Below are 13,133 nucleotides of genomic sequence, written 5' to 3'. Positions count from 1 at the left end.
GACTAAGTCCAGGTGTTACTCATAGCTATGCTACTTCTCCTCCTTAAACATATGGAGTGTGCCCCAGCTGTAGCTGGGCTCACAAGGACTCACTAAGTCGCCAGGCCCTGAGGTGTAGAGACAGTAGCTGAGATAATCTTAGACTTTATCTCATAGAGAAAATTTTACTTTGTCCTAATGGACACTTGTTGGACCAGTAAAAACCCTCTTCTTATTCCATTAACAAAAGGGGGGAAATGTGGGGATATATGCCATTTAAACATGGCTGCACTATTGACAACTGCAGCCCCCACAGGCCTCTATGCTGTATGTGACATGTTGGAGACTTGTCTGTGATAAGAAAGAGATTAGGCACTTGTTTTCCTAAACCTATTGTCCTGTTACTGATTGGCTTGTTTACCTGAATTCCTTCTCCCTTGCCCAAAACTTATTGTTACTCACCCAAAGCCCATTGTTCTGTTATTTGCTTCACTGCTTGCTGTATTGACTATAAATAAACTCCTGGTACTGGAGCCAGGAGTTGACTTCTCAGAGTGACCCTCCTGGCCACTCTTCTCTATAAGAGTTGTGTTTGGCTACTGTCTTCACCGCCCCGACAACTGTCGCCGTTGTGACACTTTATATCTTCTGTATCTTTGTTGAGATTCTTTCCAGATGTTCCATCCTTTTATGAACAGCGGTGTTTTCAAGTCTCCTACTACTATTGTGGAACTGTCAATGTCTCTTTTCAATGCTGTTAGAGTTTATGTATTTTGGAGCTCTGTCATTGGGTGCATAGATGTTTATTATATCTTTATGCTGGATCGTCCCCTTAATCATTATATGGTGTCCTTCTTTGTCTTTTATGGTGGATTGTTTTAAAGTCTATTTTATCTGAGATTAGTATTGTCAATCTTACTGTTTTGTGGTAGCTATTTGCTTATTTTTTTCCATCTTTTGATTTTTAATAAATTTACATCTTTATTTCTAAGGTGTGTCTCTTGTAGACGTGTATTGATGGAACCTGTTTTTTTAATTCATTCTGTCACTCTTTGTATTTTTATGGGTATATTTAAGCCATTTACATTCAGTGTAATTATTGATAGGTATGAGTTTATTGCTGTCATTTTGTTGTGCTTTTTTTTTTTTTTTGTGGTGCTGACGTTTTCTTTGTTCCTCTTACTCTCCTTTGCTGAATTCCTTTTGTTTGTGGATTTTTTTTCATTTCTTTTGTTTTTGTGGGTTTTGTTTTTACTGAGACTTTATGTTGTTCTTCTTTCTTTTGGTGTGTACATTTGTTAACTTTTCTTTGTGGTTACCTTGAAATTTACCCTTATCTTCCTAGGTTCAAACCAGTCTATAAGTACTTGGTATCACCTTACCTTCCTCTCCATTAGAAGGTTCTATACCTACACCGTTTATTCCCTCTTTTATTGTTCTGATGCTGTTGTCATTTACAGATTAACCTCTCTGGTTCCCTTTTGTAATTCTTTTGGTTTTTCTTAGTCCTTAAGAGTTCATTTCCTAGGTTGGTATCTGGCTAGTAGAATCCTGTGTCCTCGATTCAGCCTGTGGTCTGATATTTTTCTCAGATCGAAGGACTTCCTTTAATAAGTCTCGTAAGTTTGGTTTGGTTTTTACATAGCCCCTTAATTTCTGTTTTTCTGGAAATGACCTAATTTCACCATCATTTCTGAACGAGGGTTTTGCAGGATATATTATTCTTGGCTAGCAATTTTTTTGTTTCAAGGTTTTATATATGTCATCCTATTGCCTTCTTGCCTGCATGGTTTCTGCCAAATAATCCGAGCTTAGTCTTATTGTGTCTTCTCTGTATGTGACTTTTTGCTTTTCTCGAGTTGCTCTCAGGATTCTTTGTCTTTGTTTTTAGCAAGTGTGATTATGATATGCCTTGGTGATTTTCTTTTGGGGTGTATCCTATATGAGATTCATTGAGCTTCCTGGATGGTCACCTTTTCATCTTTCATGATATTGGGGAAGTTTTCTGTCAGCAATTCTTCAATGATCCCCTCTGTTTTTTCTGTTTTCTCCCCCTGCTCTGGAACTCTGGTCACTCACAGATGTTTGCTTTTGATTGTATCCCACATAATTCTCAGGGTTTCTTCGTTTTTCTTCATTCTTTGTTCTGATTTTTCCTCAAATAGTATTGTATCCAAGTGTTTGTCTTCAATTTCGCTGATTCTATCTTCCATCGTTTCAAGTCTGCTCCTCAGCCCTTGTATGACTCTTTCCATTTCTGAAATCTTTTTGTTTATCTTTTGGACTTTTAGTTGTTGGTTTTGTATGATTTTTAGTTGTGAATTTATTTTAGCATTTTGTTCTTGTGCTATTTTCTTGAATTCTTCCATTTTTTTGTCTGTATTTTCCATGAATTTGTTTTTTCCATGAATTTGTCTATTTTTTACTCATTTTTGTTGGCTTTTTGCTTCAACTCTTGGATAATTCTGAATATTAGAGATTTGAACTCCCTATCAGGTAGTTCTAGTGACTTTTCTCCTACTGGAAAGTCATCTGGTGTTTTATTTTGGAAGCCTACTGCAACCATCCTGTCCTGGTTTTGTATATGTTTTGATATTGCCTGCTGTCTTCGGGGCATTCAGTAGTGATTTTTCTCATTTATTGATTGTAGATTTGTTTCATCGTACTTTTTTTACTTAGTAATATCTGAGCAGGTGGGCTGTGCATTCTTTGTTTTTTGCTCGTCTGTGGGCACGATACTTTTCACCTCCTTCTCCAATGGGGTCAGTCACTTAGTGTCATGGTTTGAATTATGTCCCCCCCAAAATGTATCCATTTAGCTGGGCCATGATTCCCAGAATTGTGTGGTTGGCCTCCATTTTGTGATTGTAATTTTATGTTAAAGAGGATTAGGGTGGGATTGTAATACCACCTTTACCCAGGTCACATCCCTGATCCAATGTAAAAGGAGTTTCCCTGGATTGTGGCCTGCACCACCTTTTGTCTCTCAAGAGATAAAAGGAAAGGGAAGCAAGCAGAGAGTTGGGGACCTCATACCATCAAGAAAGCTGTGCCAGGAGCAGAGTGCGTCCTTTTGACCTGGGGTCCCTGCACTGAGAAGCTCCTACTTCTGGGGAACATTGATGCGAAGGCCAACAGAGAGAGAAACCTTCCCCTGGAGCTGACACCCTGAATTTGGACTTTTAGCCTACTTTGACTGTGAGGAAATAAACTTCTCTTCATTCAAACCATCCACTTATGGTATTTCTGTTATAGCAGCACTAGATGACTAAGACACTCAGTTATGGTACAGCAATGCAGATCCAGCTGAGGGGAGTTGCTGGGATGGGTTGTTTATGGAATGTACTAGGGCTGACAGGACAGACCAGGAATCAGTGCCGGGCAGGCTCCTGTAGGCTCTGCCTGTGCTTCTTGGGGGTGTGATGTTCAGCGCACAGTGCAGGTAGGCAGGAAGGAGGGGGAGATTGTGATGTGTGGAGCTAAGATGTGTAGGAAAGAGGAGAGAGAGGAGAGAGGAACAGGAGCCAGAAACATACACATACACAAACAAAAAAGAGTGCTAAGGAATCTTGCTGTTGGATTGGAGAGATGAGAGCCTGAGAAATGGAGAAAAACAAAAAGGGGGAAAAAGGATAAAAGAAAAAAAGTGATTATATAAAAATTAGAGGGAAAGAAGTCCCAAGGGATCCCACTGGTGTGGCTGCTAGGACTGGGGAAGTTTGCTCCCCGACCGTAAAGTATAGCCTGGCTAGAAGGGGTAGAGGTATCACACAGTACCAGGTATTCAGGAGACAGGAAGAGAAGGTAAGGGTAGAGAGATGAGAAAATGGAAATGAAGAAAAACAAAAAGGCAAAAAGAGAGAGAAGAAAGCAAGTAATACATGGCATAAACAGAATACAAACCGTAAGTAACAATGCACAACCAGCAGAAGAGAAACTAGATAACTGAGAGCTCCTAAAAATCAAAAAATTATGCTCATCAAAAGACTTCACCAAAAAAGACAATTTACAGACTGAGAAAAAACTTTAGGCTATGACAAATCTGATCAGCGTCTAATCTCTAAAATCTACAAGATACTGCAAAACCTCAACAACAAAAAGATAAAAAACCCAATTAATACAACCCAAAAAGAAACAAAACCAAACAAAAAACAAAAAAAAACAGAGAAAAGAAATGCACCCAGGGATGTCACTGTGCTTCTGCGAAGAGTAAGGGAGTAGCTTCCCGGCCACACAGTACTGCCGGGCTAGAAGGGGCTCCCAAACCGAGATAAGAAAAAGAAAACAAACAAATCAAAAGATAACAAACAAACAAAGCTCCAGCGGTCCCACCAGCATGGTGGCACCGCCCAGGAAGCAGTTTCACAGTTGAGCAGTGTTTTGCAGCCTTTCAGGAAGAAGCAAAGATGGCACACGGAGCCAGGTATTTGACAGAAAGGAGGCGGAGGTGGTGAGAGGTAAGGAAGAAATCTGAAGAAGCAGAAACAAGTAACACCAGCAGCCTAGAGAGCCGACCAGTGCAGGCGGGTGGAATCCAAGCGACACTGGGGTGAAGCTGGTGCTTCCTGGCCAAGAGACTGTGGCCGCGGGAAGCAGAGGAGGCTGAGTGGGGGTAAAGAATGTTGGGGGGTGGGAAAGTTTATATCGCTGGTTACCGGTTGTTCTGTCTCCTGCTGGAAACCCTGTGAAGCTGCTTTCTCGTACCCTCTGCTCACAGATCTCGATAGGTGTACAAGATGGTGGATCCGTGCTGTGGTAGCTGATAGGGGACCTCTGTATGTATCTCACCTCACTCTCTGTTCTCGGTCAGTTTCTTATTCCATCTGGTGCTTGGCTGACTTCTTTAACTCTTCATTTGATGCTTAGGGTTTCAGGATTGACGTGTGACTCTGACTTAGTTTTTTGGATCTTTGCTGTGGAGGGACGGCGGGGTGCTTCTCTCTATAGCGCCATGTTGCCTGGAACTCTCACTGTAATTTTGATTTGCATTTCTCTAATGGCTAATGATTGTGAACATTTCTTCATGTGTTTTTTAGCTGCCTGAATGTCTTCTTTGGTGAAGTGCCTGTTCATATCCTTTGCTCATTTTTAAATTGGGTTATTTGTCTTTCTGTTGGTGAGGTTTTGCAGTATCTTGTAGATTTTCGAGATTAGGCATCGATCAGATTTGTTGTAGCGTAAAATTTTTTCAAGGTCTGTGCGTTGTCTTTTTACTCTTTTGGTGAAGTCTTTTGATGAGCATAAAGGTTTGATCTTTAGGAGCTCCCAGTTATCTGGTTTCTCTTCTGGTGTTTGTGCATTGTTACTTATGGTTTGTATTCTGTTTATGCCATGTATTAGGGCTTTTAGCGTTGTCCCTATTTTTTCTTCCTTGATCTTTATCGTTTTTGGTTTTATATTCAGGTCTTTGATCCATTTTGAGTTAGTTTTTGTGCATGATGTGAGGTATGGGTCTTGTTTCAGTTTTTTGCAGATGGATATCCAGTCATATCAGCACCATTTTTTAGAGACTGTCTTTTCTGCAATTAACATACTTTGGGCTTTTGTCAAATATCAGCTGCTCATAGGTGGAAGAATTTATGTCTGGATTCTCAATTCTGTTCCATTGCTCTGTGTATGTGTTTTTGTACCAGTACCAGGCTGTTTTGGCTACTGTGGTAGTATAACAGGTTCTAAAATCAGGTAGTGTGAGGCTTCCCACTTTGTTCTTCTTCTTGAGTAATGCTTTACTTATTCAGGGCCTCTTCCCTTTCCATATGAATTTGGTGATTTTTTTCTCCATCTCATTCAAAAATGCCATTGGAATTTGGATCAGGATTGCATTGTATCTGTAGATCGCTTTGGGTAGAATTGACATTTTCACAATGTTGAGTCTTCCTATCCGAGATAGAGGTATGTTTTTCCACTTATGCAGGTCTCTTTGTTTTTTGCAGTCGTGTCTTGTAGTTTTCCTTGTACAGGTATTTTACGTCTCTGGTTAGATTTATTCCTAAGTATTTTATCTTCATGCTGGCTATTGTAAATGGTATTGATTTGGTGATTTCCTCTTTGAAGTTCTGTTTGTTGCTGCAGAGGAATCCAACCGATTTTTGTATGTTTATCTTGCATCCTGATACTTTGCTGAAATCTCTTAGTTCCAGTAGTTTTCTTGTGGTTTCTTTGGGTTTTTTTGTGTATAAGATCATATCATCTGCAAATAGAGATACTTTTACTTCTTCCCTACCAATTTGGATGCCCTTTATTTCTTTTTCTAGCCTAACTGCTCTGGCTAGGACCTCCAGCACAATGTTGAATAAGAGAGGTGATAAAGGGCATTCTTGTCTGGTTCCCATTCTCAAGGGGAATGCTTTCAAAGTGTCTCTATTTAGGATGATGTTGGCTGTTAGCTTTGTATAAACACCCTTAATTATACTGAGGAATTTCCCTTCTACTCCTATTTTGTTGAGAGTTTTTATCATGAATGGGTGTTGGACTTTTTCAAGTGCCTTTTCTGCATCGATTGATAAGATCATGTGGTTCTTGTCTTTTGTTTGTTAATGTGATGGATTACATTGACTGTTTTTCTAATGTTGAACCATCCCCACATACCTGGTATAAATCCCACTTGATCATGGTGAATTATTTTTCGATATGTTGCTGAGTTCTATTGGCTAGAATTTTGTTGAGGATTTTTGTGTCAATGTTCATGAAGGATATTGGTCTGTAATTTTCTTTTTTTTTTGGTGTCTTTACCGGGTTTTGGTATCAGGGTTATGCTGGCTTCATAGAATGAGTTTGGGAGTATTCCATCCTTTTCTATGGTTTGAAGTACCTTTAGTAGTAGTGGTGTTAACTCTTCTCTGAATGTTTGGTGGAATTCTCCAGTGAAACCATTGGGGCCAGTACTTTTTTTTTTTTGTTGGGAGTTTTTAAATTACCTTTTCAATCTCTTCTTTTGTTATAGGTTTATTTAGTTGTTCTGCCTCTGTTTATGTTAGTTTAGGTTCGTAGTCAGTTTCTAGAAATTTGTCCATTTCCTCTAGGTTTTCAAATTTGTTAGAGTACAATTTTTCACAGTATTTCGTTATGATCCCTTTTAATTTCAGTTGAGTCTGTTGTGATATCACCCATCTCATTTCTTATATGGGTTATTTGCTTCCTCTCCTGTTTTTCTTTTGTCAGTGTGGCCAATAGTTTATCGATTTTGTTGATCTTTTCAAAGAACCAGCTTTTGGTCTTGTTAACTCTTTCAATTGTTTTTCTATTCTCTGTTTCATTTAATTCTGCTCTAATTCTTATTACTTCCTTTCTTCTAGTGTCTGAGGGCTTCTTTTGCTGCTCTCTTTCTACTTGTTCCATTTGTAGGGTTAATGTTTTTATTTTGGCCGTTTCTTCTTTTGGGCTGTGTGCATTTATTGCTAAAAACTGACCTCTGAGCACCGCTTTTGCTGTGTCCCAAAGGTTCTGGTAGGATGTGTTTTCCTTCTTGTTTGATTCTATGAATTTCTTTATTCTATCCTTAATTTTTTCTATAACCCAGTCGTTTTTAAGCAAGGTGTTGTTCAATTTCCAAGTTTTTGGTTTTTTTCCTTGCTTTTTCTCTTATTGACTTCTACTTTTATGGCTTTATGTTCAGAAAAGATGCTTTGTGATATTTCGATGCTTTGGATTCTGTTAAGGCTTGCTTTATGGCCTAATATGTGGTCTATTCTGGAGAATGTTCTCTGTGCTTTGGAAAAGAAAGTATACTTGGCTCCTGTTGGGTGGAGTGTTTGGTATATATCCATGAGATCAAGCTGGTTGATTGTAGCATTTAGATCTTCCCTGTCTTTATTGCACTTCTTTCTGGATGTTTTGTCCTTCCTACTATTAGGAAGATGTGAGTTGAATTCTCCTACTATTATTGTGGAGCTGTCTCTTTTTAATGCTGTTAGAGTTTGTTTTCTGTATTTCAGAGCCCTGTCGTTGGGCACGTATTTATCATACTTACGTCCTCCTGGTGTATTGACTGTTTAATCATTACATAGTGTCCTTCCTTATCCTTTGTGGTGGATTTTACTTTAAAGTCTATTTTGTCAGAGATTAATATTGCCACTGCTGCTCTTTGATTGTTGTTTGCTTGATATTTTTTTCCGTACTTTGAGTTTTAGTTTGTTTGTGTCTTTAAGTCTAAGTGTGTCTCTTGTAGGCAACATATAGATGGATTGTGTTCTTTAATACATTCTTCCCCTCTCTATTTATTGGTGCATTTAGTCCATTTACAATCAGCGTAATTATTGATATGAGTTTAGTGCTGTCATTTTGGTGTCCTTTTTGTGTGTGTTGTTGACAGTTTTGTTGTTCCACTTAATTTTCTGTGCTGAGTAGTATTTCTTTATGTATTTTCTTTTAATCTTTTTCATTGTTGTTGATTTTGTATTTGCTGGGTCTTTATATATTTTTCTTCTTTTTTATTTTGTTGTTTAGGATTGTTAGTTTCCTTTGTGGTTGTCTTAATATTTACCCCTATTTTTCTAAGTTAAAACCAGTCTTTTATTTCTTTATATCACCTTGACTTCCTCTCCAAATGAAAGATTTTTGACTACATTTTTTAGTCCTTCTCTTTTGTTTAATGTGTTCATCTTTTACATATGCATGTCTCTGTTTCCCTACTTTCAATGTTTTAGCTTTGATTTATTTTTGTGACTTCCCTATCTGGGATGATGTCTGGTTGCTCTGTCCTCTGTTATAATCTTGTGTTGTTCTCTGATGTTATTGATTTTCTAATGGGAGGATTCCCTTTAGTATTTCTTGAATTTTGATTTGGTTTTTGCAAATTCACTAAACTTCTGTTTATCTGTAAATGCCCTAATTTTGCCATATTTGAGAGACAGTTTTGCTGGATACATCATTCTTGGCTGGCAATTTTTTGCCTTCAAGGCTTTCAATATATCTTATGTCATTGCCTTCTTGCCTGCATGGATTCTGCTGAGCAGTCTGAGCTTAGTCTTATTGACTCTCCTTTGTAGATGACTTTTTGTTTATTCTATCCACTCTTAAAATTCTCTGTTTATCTTTGGTTTTGGCAAATCTGATTATAATATGTCTTGGTGACTTTTTTGGGGGATGTACTTTATGTGGGATTCAGTGAGCATCTTGGATATATATATTCTCATCTTTCACGATACCAGGGAAGTTTTCTGCGAACAAATCTTCAACAATTCTGTCTGTATTTTCTGTTATCCCCCGTTTTGGTACTCCAGTCACTCATAGGTTATTCCTTTTGATAGAGACCCACATAATTCTTAGGGTTTCTTCATTTTTTAAATCCTTTTACCTGATTTTTTCTCAGATAAGTTGGTGTCAAGTGCTTTATCTTCAATCTCACTAATTCTGACTTCCATTGCCTCAGTTCTGCTCCTATGACTTTCTATTGAGTTGTCTAATTCTGAAATTTTATTGTTATTCTTCTGGATTTCTAATTGCTGTCTATTGATTCTTGCAGCCTGTTAAATTTGTCATTATGCTCTTCTTCAATCTCCTTGAGTTCTTGTATTGTTTGGTCTGCATTTTGCATGATTTCCTTCCTGATCTCTTGAAGAGTTCTGTATATTAATCTTTTGTATTCTGCCTCTGGTAATTCCAAGAAATTCTCTTCCTCTGGCAAATTTCTTTATTCTTTATTTTGGGAGTTTGCTGAAGCCATCATGGTCTGCCTGTTTACATGATTTGATATTGACTGTTGTCTCCGAGCCATCAAACAGTTGTTATATTTATTTTGTTTGCTTACTGTGTCCTTGTTTCTTGTTTTGTTTTGATAGCCCAAATAGGCTGCTTGTGTGAGCTAGGCCAATCACTGGGGCCCCTGAAGCTCCAATGTCCTGCCACCAGGTGGCCAACCTGCCACTAAGTATGTGAGCCCAGGAGTCCACCCTCTCCACCTGTATGGATTCAGCTCAGGTGTCCAGGTAGTTGGCCATCAAGTGTGTGGTTCAGGCTCTCACTTACAGTTCTAGACATGCATAGGTGATTGGTGTAGGCACAGGCATGTGGCTTCAGCAGGGGGCCACACACTGAGCAAGGCAGGGGGCCAATGGCTGCCCTCAAGTGTCTGGGAGTAAAGCATGTCCCTGTTGCCTACAGCGCATTTGTGGGTGGGTTTTGCAGCTGGACCATGAGCACCCAGTGTTGTCGGCTGTGAGGACTGGGGGGCACCACTTATTCTTGGGCCCCTGTTGCAGCTGGCTAGGTGGCATGGGTGGAGCCACCAGTCCTCAGGACCCTGATGTGGGTAGGTGAAGACCCTGCTTAATGGACAGAGCAGTGTCAAATGTCACGAATCTGCCACTTCACAGCAGAAAGAGTTGAAGTTAGACTTCAGGTATATATCCCATTGTACTGTGGTAATGAGGGCCTATGCTGTTGAAATGGGCCCACACAAGTCTCTGCAGGGGGAAAGGCACTCAAAGTCCATGGACACCTTATGCCTGTGCCTAGGCAAAGGAGCTGTGCCTACCCTGAGTTCCTGGCTTAGGGGAGCCAGCAGATTATTTTACCCCATTTGTCAATTTGTTCCCTCTCCACGGCTGGGAGAATGGCTCAGGGCACATGACAGGTACTACTTATGGTCCAGGGGACTTGGCAATCACTGAAGCCATCCCAGACCCAGTGCACAGCAGGGAGTGGGCAGGTAAATGGGAAAGAGGTTTTTCTCAAAGGGGGGTGTTTTTGATCCATGCCGTAGGCCACACACAAGCACTTATCTTTCACCAATTAAGGGCTGCTTCTCACTGGTTCTGGATGGCTAAGTAGACTCTCTGCCACTGACTCTCCCAATGTGGAAAATGCCTCCCAGGTGCCGCTGCTTGCATCACTGCATACCATGAGCTGATGTGGCCTGAAAGGTTCCGGCTCCTGCCGAGTCAGGTCTGGCAACTCCTCGCTGCTTCCAAACCATCTCTCCCTTCCCCTGCCACTCTGATTCTTCAACTTTGTCTTTGATGTTCAGGGCTCCTAGATTGTCATGTACAATCAATTCACTTGTTTTTTCAGGTCTTTGTTGTAGGAGGGACCACCAGAAGCATCTGACTACTCTGCCAACTTGGCCCTGCCTCTCTTCACTTTATTCTTAAGGCAGTTGAAACCTGTTGTACTGCTCTCTAGTCGTCTTGGTCCAGCATGGAAAAGTTTCTACCCATCCTGAAAAAGAATCTACAGGCAGCAGTATATATTTCATCCAATGTTTAGTTTTGAATTCTTCACGAAAGTCAGTTTGCCATACTTCACCTGGTAAGTGTCCTATTCCTTGTGGGCCAGAAATCTTGTGCCCATAAGTCTTTGAATAATGTCCTTTTTTGTTCCAATACTACAGTCACTGCATGAGCAACAAACGTGATAGTATCGTGTCCCAAAGTAAATTTGTTAGCCTCCTTTATGATAATGTTAGCTGCAGCAACTTCTCAGAGGCCAGCCGGCCATCCTTTTGAGATAGTGTCCAGATTTTTTAGAGAAATAGGCAACAGGGTGTCTCTACACTCCCAACAACTGGGTTAATACACTAACGGCTACTCAACTTCTTTCATCTATGTATATGATTCAAAGGGTTTTTTGATAATCTGGCAGCACTAGGGCTGGGGGTTTCATCAACTGGGACTTTAACTCTCAAAAGCCTCGTTGACACTCAGGAGTCCATTTGAAAGGATCTCTCTCTGCCCCGAGTAGCCTGACAGGCTAGGTAGTAAGCACCTTTGCCCTTGGGAGATGAAGAAACCTAGGTATTTTACCTCTGTTAGGTTAGCTTGTAACTTTCTTAAAGAGACTCAGTAGCCAGCTTTGGCCAAAAAACTTAAGACAGTCACAGTATTTGTGATGGAGTTTCCTCAGACTCACTTCCTATAAGGAGGTTGTCCACATATTGAAGGACCACTCCTTGTTTGAGGGGAGATAACTGCTCTAGATCTTAGGCCAGTGCTGTTCCAAAAATAGGGAGTTCTTAAACCCTTGGGGTAGTCCAGTCCAACAGAGTTGTTTCTTTCTCTTGTCACCTTCCCATTCGAAAGCAAAGGTCAGTGGGCTCTCAGCAGCCAGTGGGATACAAAATAAAGCATCTTTTAAATCCAAAACAGTAAAATGAATACAGGAAGGTGGGAGAGCCAATAGTAGGGTGCTACTAGCTGTCCTCCCACCATCACCTTTACCAGGAGGTCGGTAAGAGGTAAGTCAAAAGTTGTCTCCCCGTGTCTCTGTCATTCAGAGTCCTCCTCCTGCTGTTTCATAATTCCTTGTAAAAGCTTCTCCCCCTTTTCAATCTTACCTGGTCCTTTTCCTTTCTTTTGGGGCACTCATTTTTCCAGTGTCCCTTCTCTCTGCAAAATGCACACTGGTTTTTCTTTAATCAGGGCCCATCCTTACCTTGGCCCTGTCATCTTTCTTCAGACAATCCTACAGCAGCGGCCAATATATTGGCCTGTTTCTTCATGTCCGGGTCTTATTTTTTTTTCTCCCTCAGCCTCTCTTACCTGATCTCTGTTGGTAAAGACCTTAAATGCGTTCAGTCATGGCATGTGGGTCTGACCGATACTCCAGAAAGTTTCGCTTCCAAGTGTACAAACTGGACGCCAGGAACAGATTATGGACCCACATCATCTGAGGTGGGCCTTTCTGCAGCAGGGACTGGCACCTCCCGGAGTGGATAAAGCCCTCCCAGGGAAACTGGTCCAAATTGTACCCCACTCCTAGTATGGGGTGGGGAGATCATATATGTCCCACCTCCTCTGCCCCCCCCCCCAAGTGCCTTCCAGTCCTCATCTTCTGATACCACCAGGGAGGGGTCATGAACGGGTGTCAAGGGGGGTTTTTGAGGTGGGGAAATGAGAAGAACATCCTCCAGTTCTTCATCTCCTACTGTGTCATCATCATTTGCCTGCACAAGAGGGGCTAAAACAGAGGCTTTATCCTTTTTTTCACGCCATAAAGTCAAAAAACATTCTACATACAGCTTTTCATCTCACTTGTTAGTTTGAGTACAAAACAGATCAAGCTACAGAATAGTACCAAAATCTCTAGAACCATTTTAAAGGCCACTTAACCCCATCAAGGAGCTGGTATTGACGCCAGAACTGATTACATAAACCTTTGAGACGTCTTTTAGGGGATCCCTTCCCAAATAAGACCAGTTCTTAGTGGACTTTCATCCA

This window comes from Trichechus manatus, unplaced genomic scaffold (genome assembly GCF_000243295.1).
Source record: "Trichechus manatus latirostris isolate Lorelei unplaced genomic scaffold, TriManLat1.0 scaffold00035, whole genome shotgun sequence".
NCBI classification, from domain to species: domain Eukaryota; kingdom Metazoa; phylum Chordata; class Mammalia; order Sirenia; family Trichechidae; genus Trichechus; species Trichechus manatus.
The sequence above is the reverse complement of the archived record's forward strand: the minus strand, read 5'-3'. Positions refer to the sequence as shown.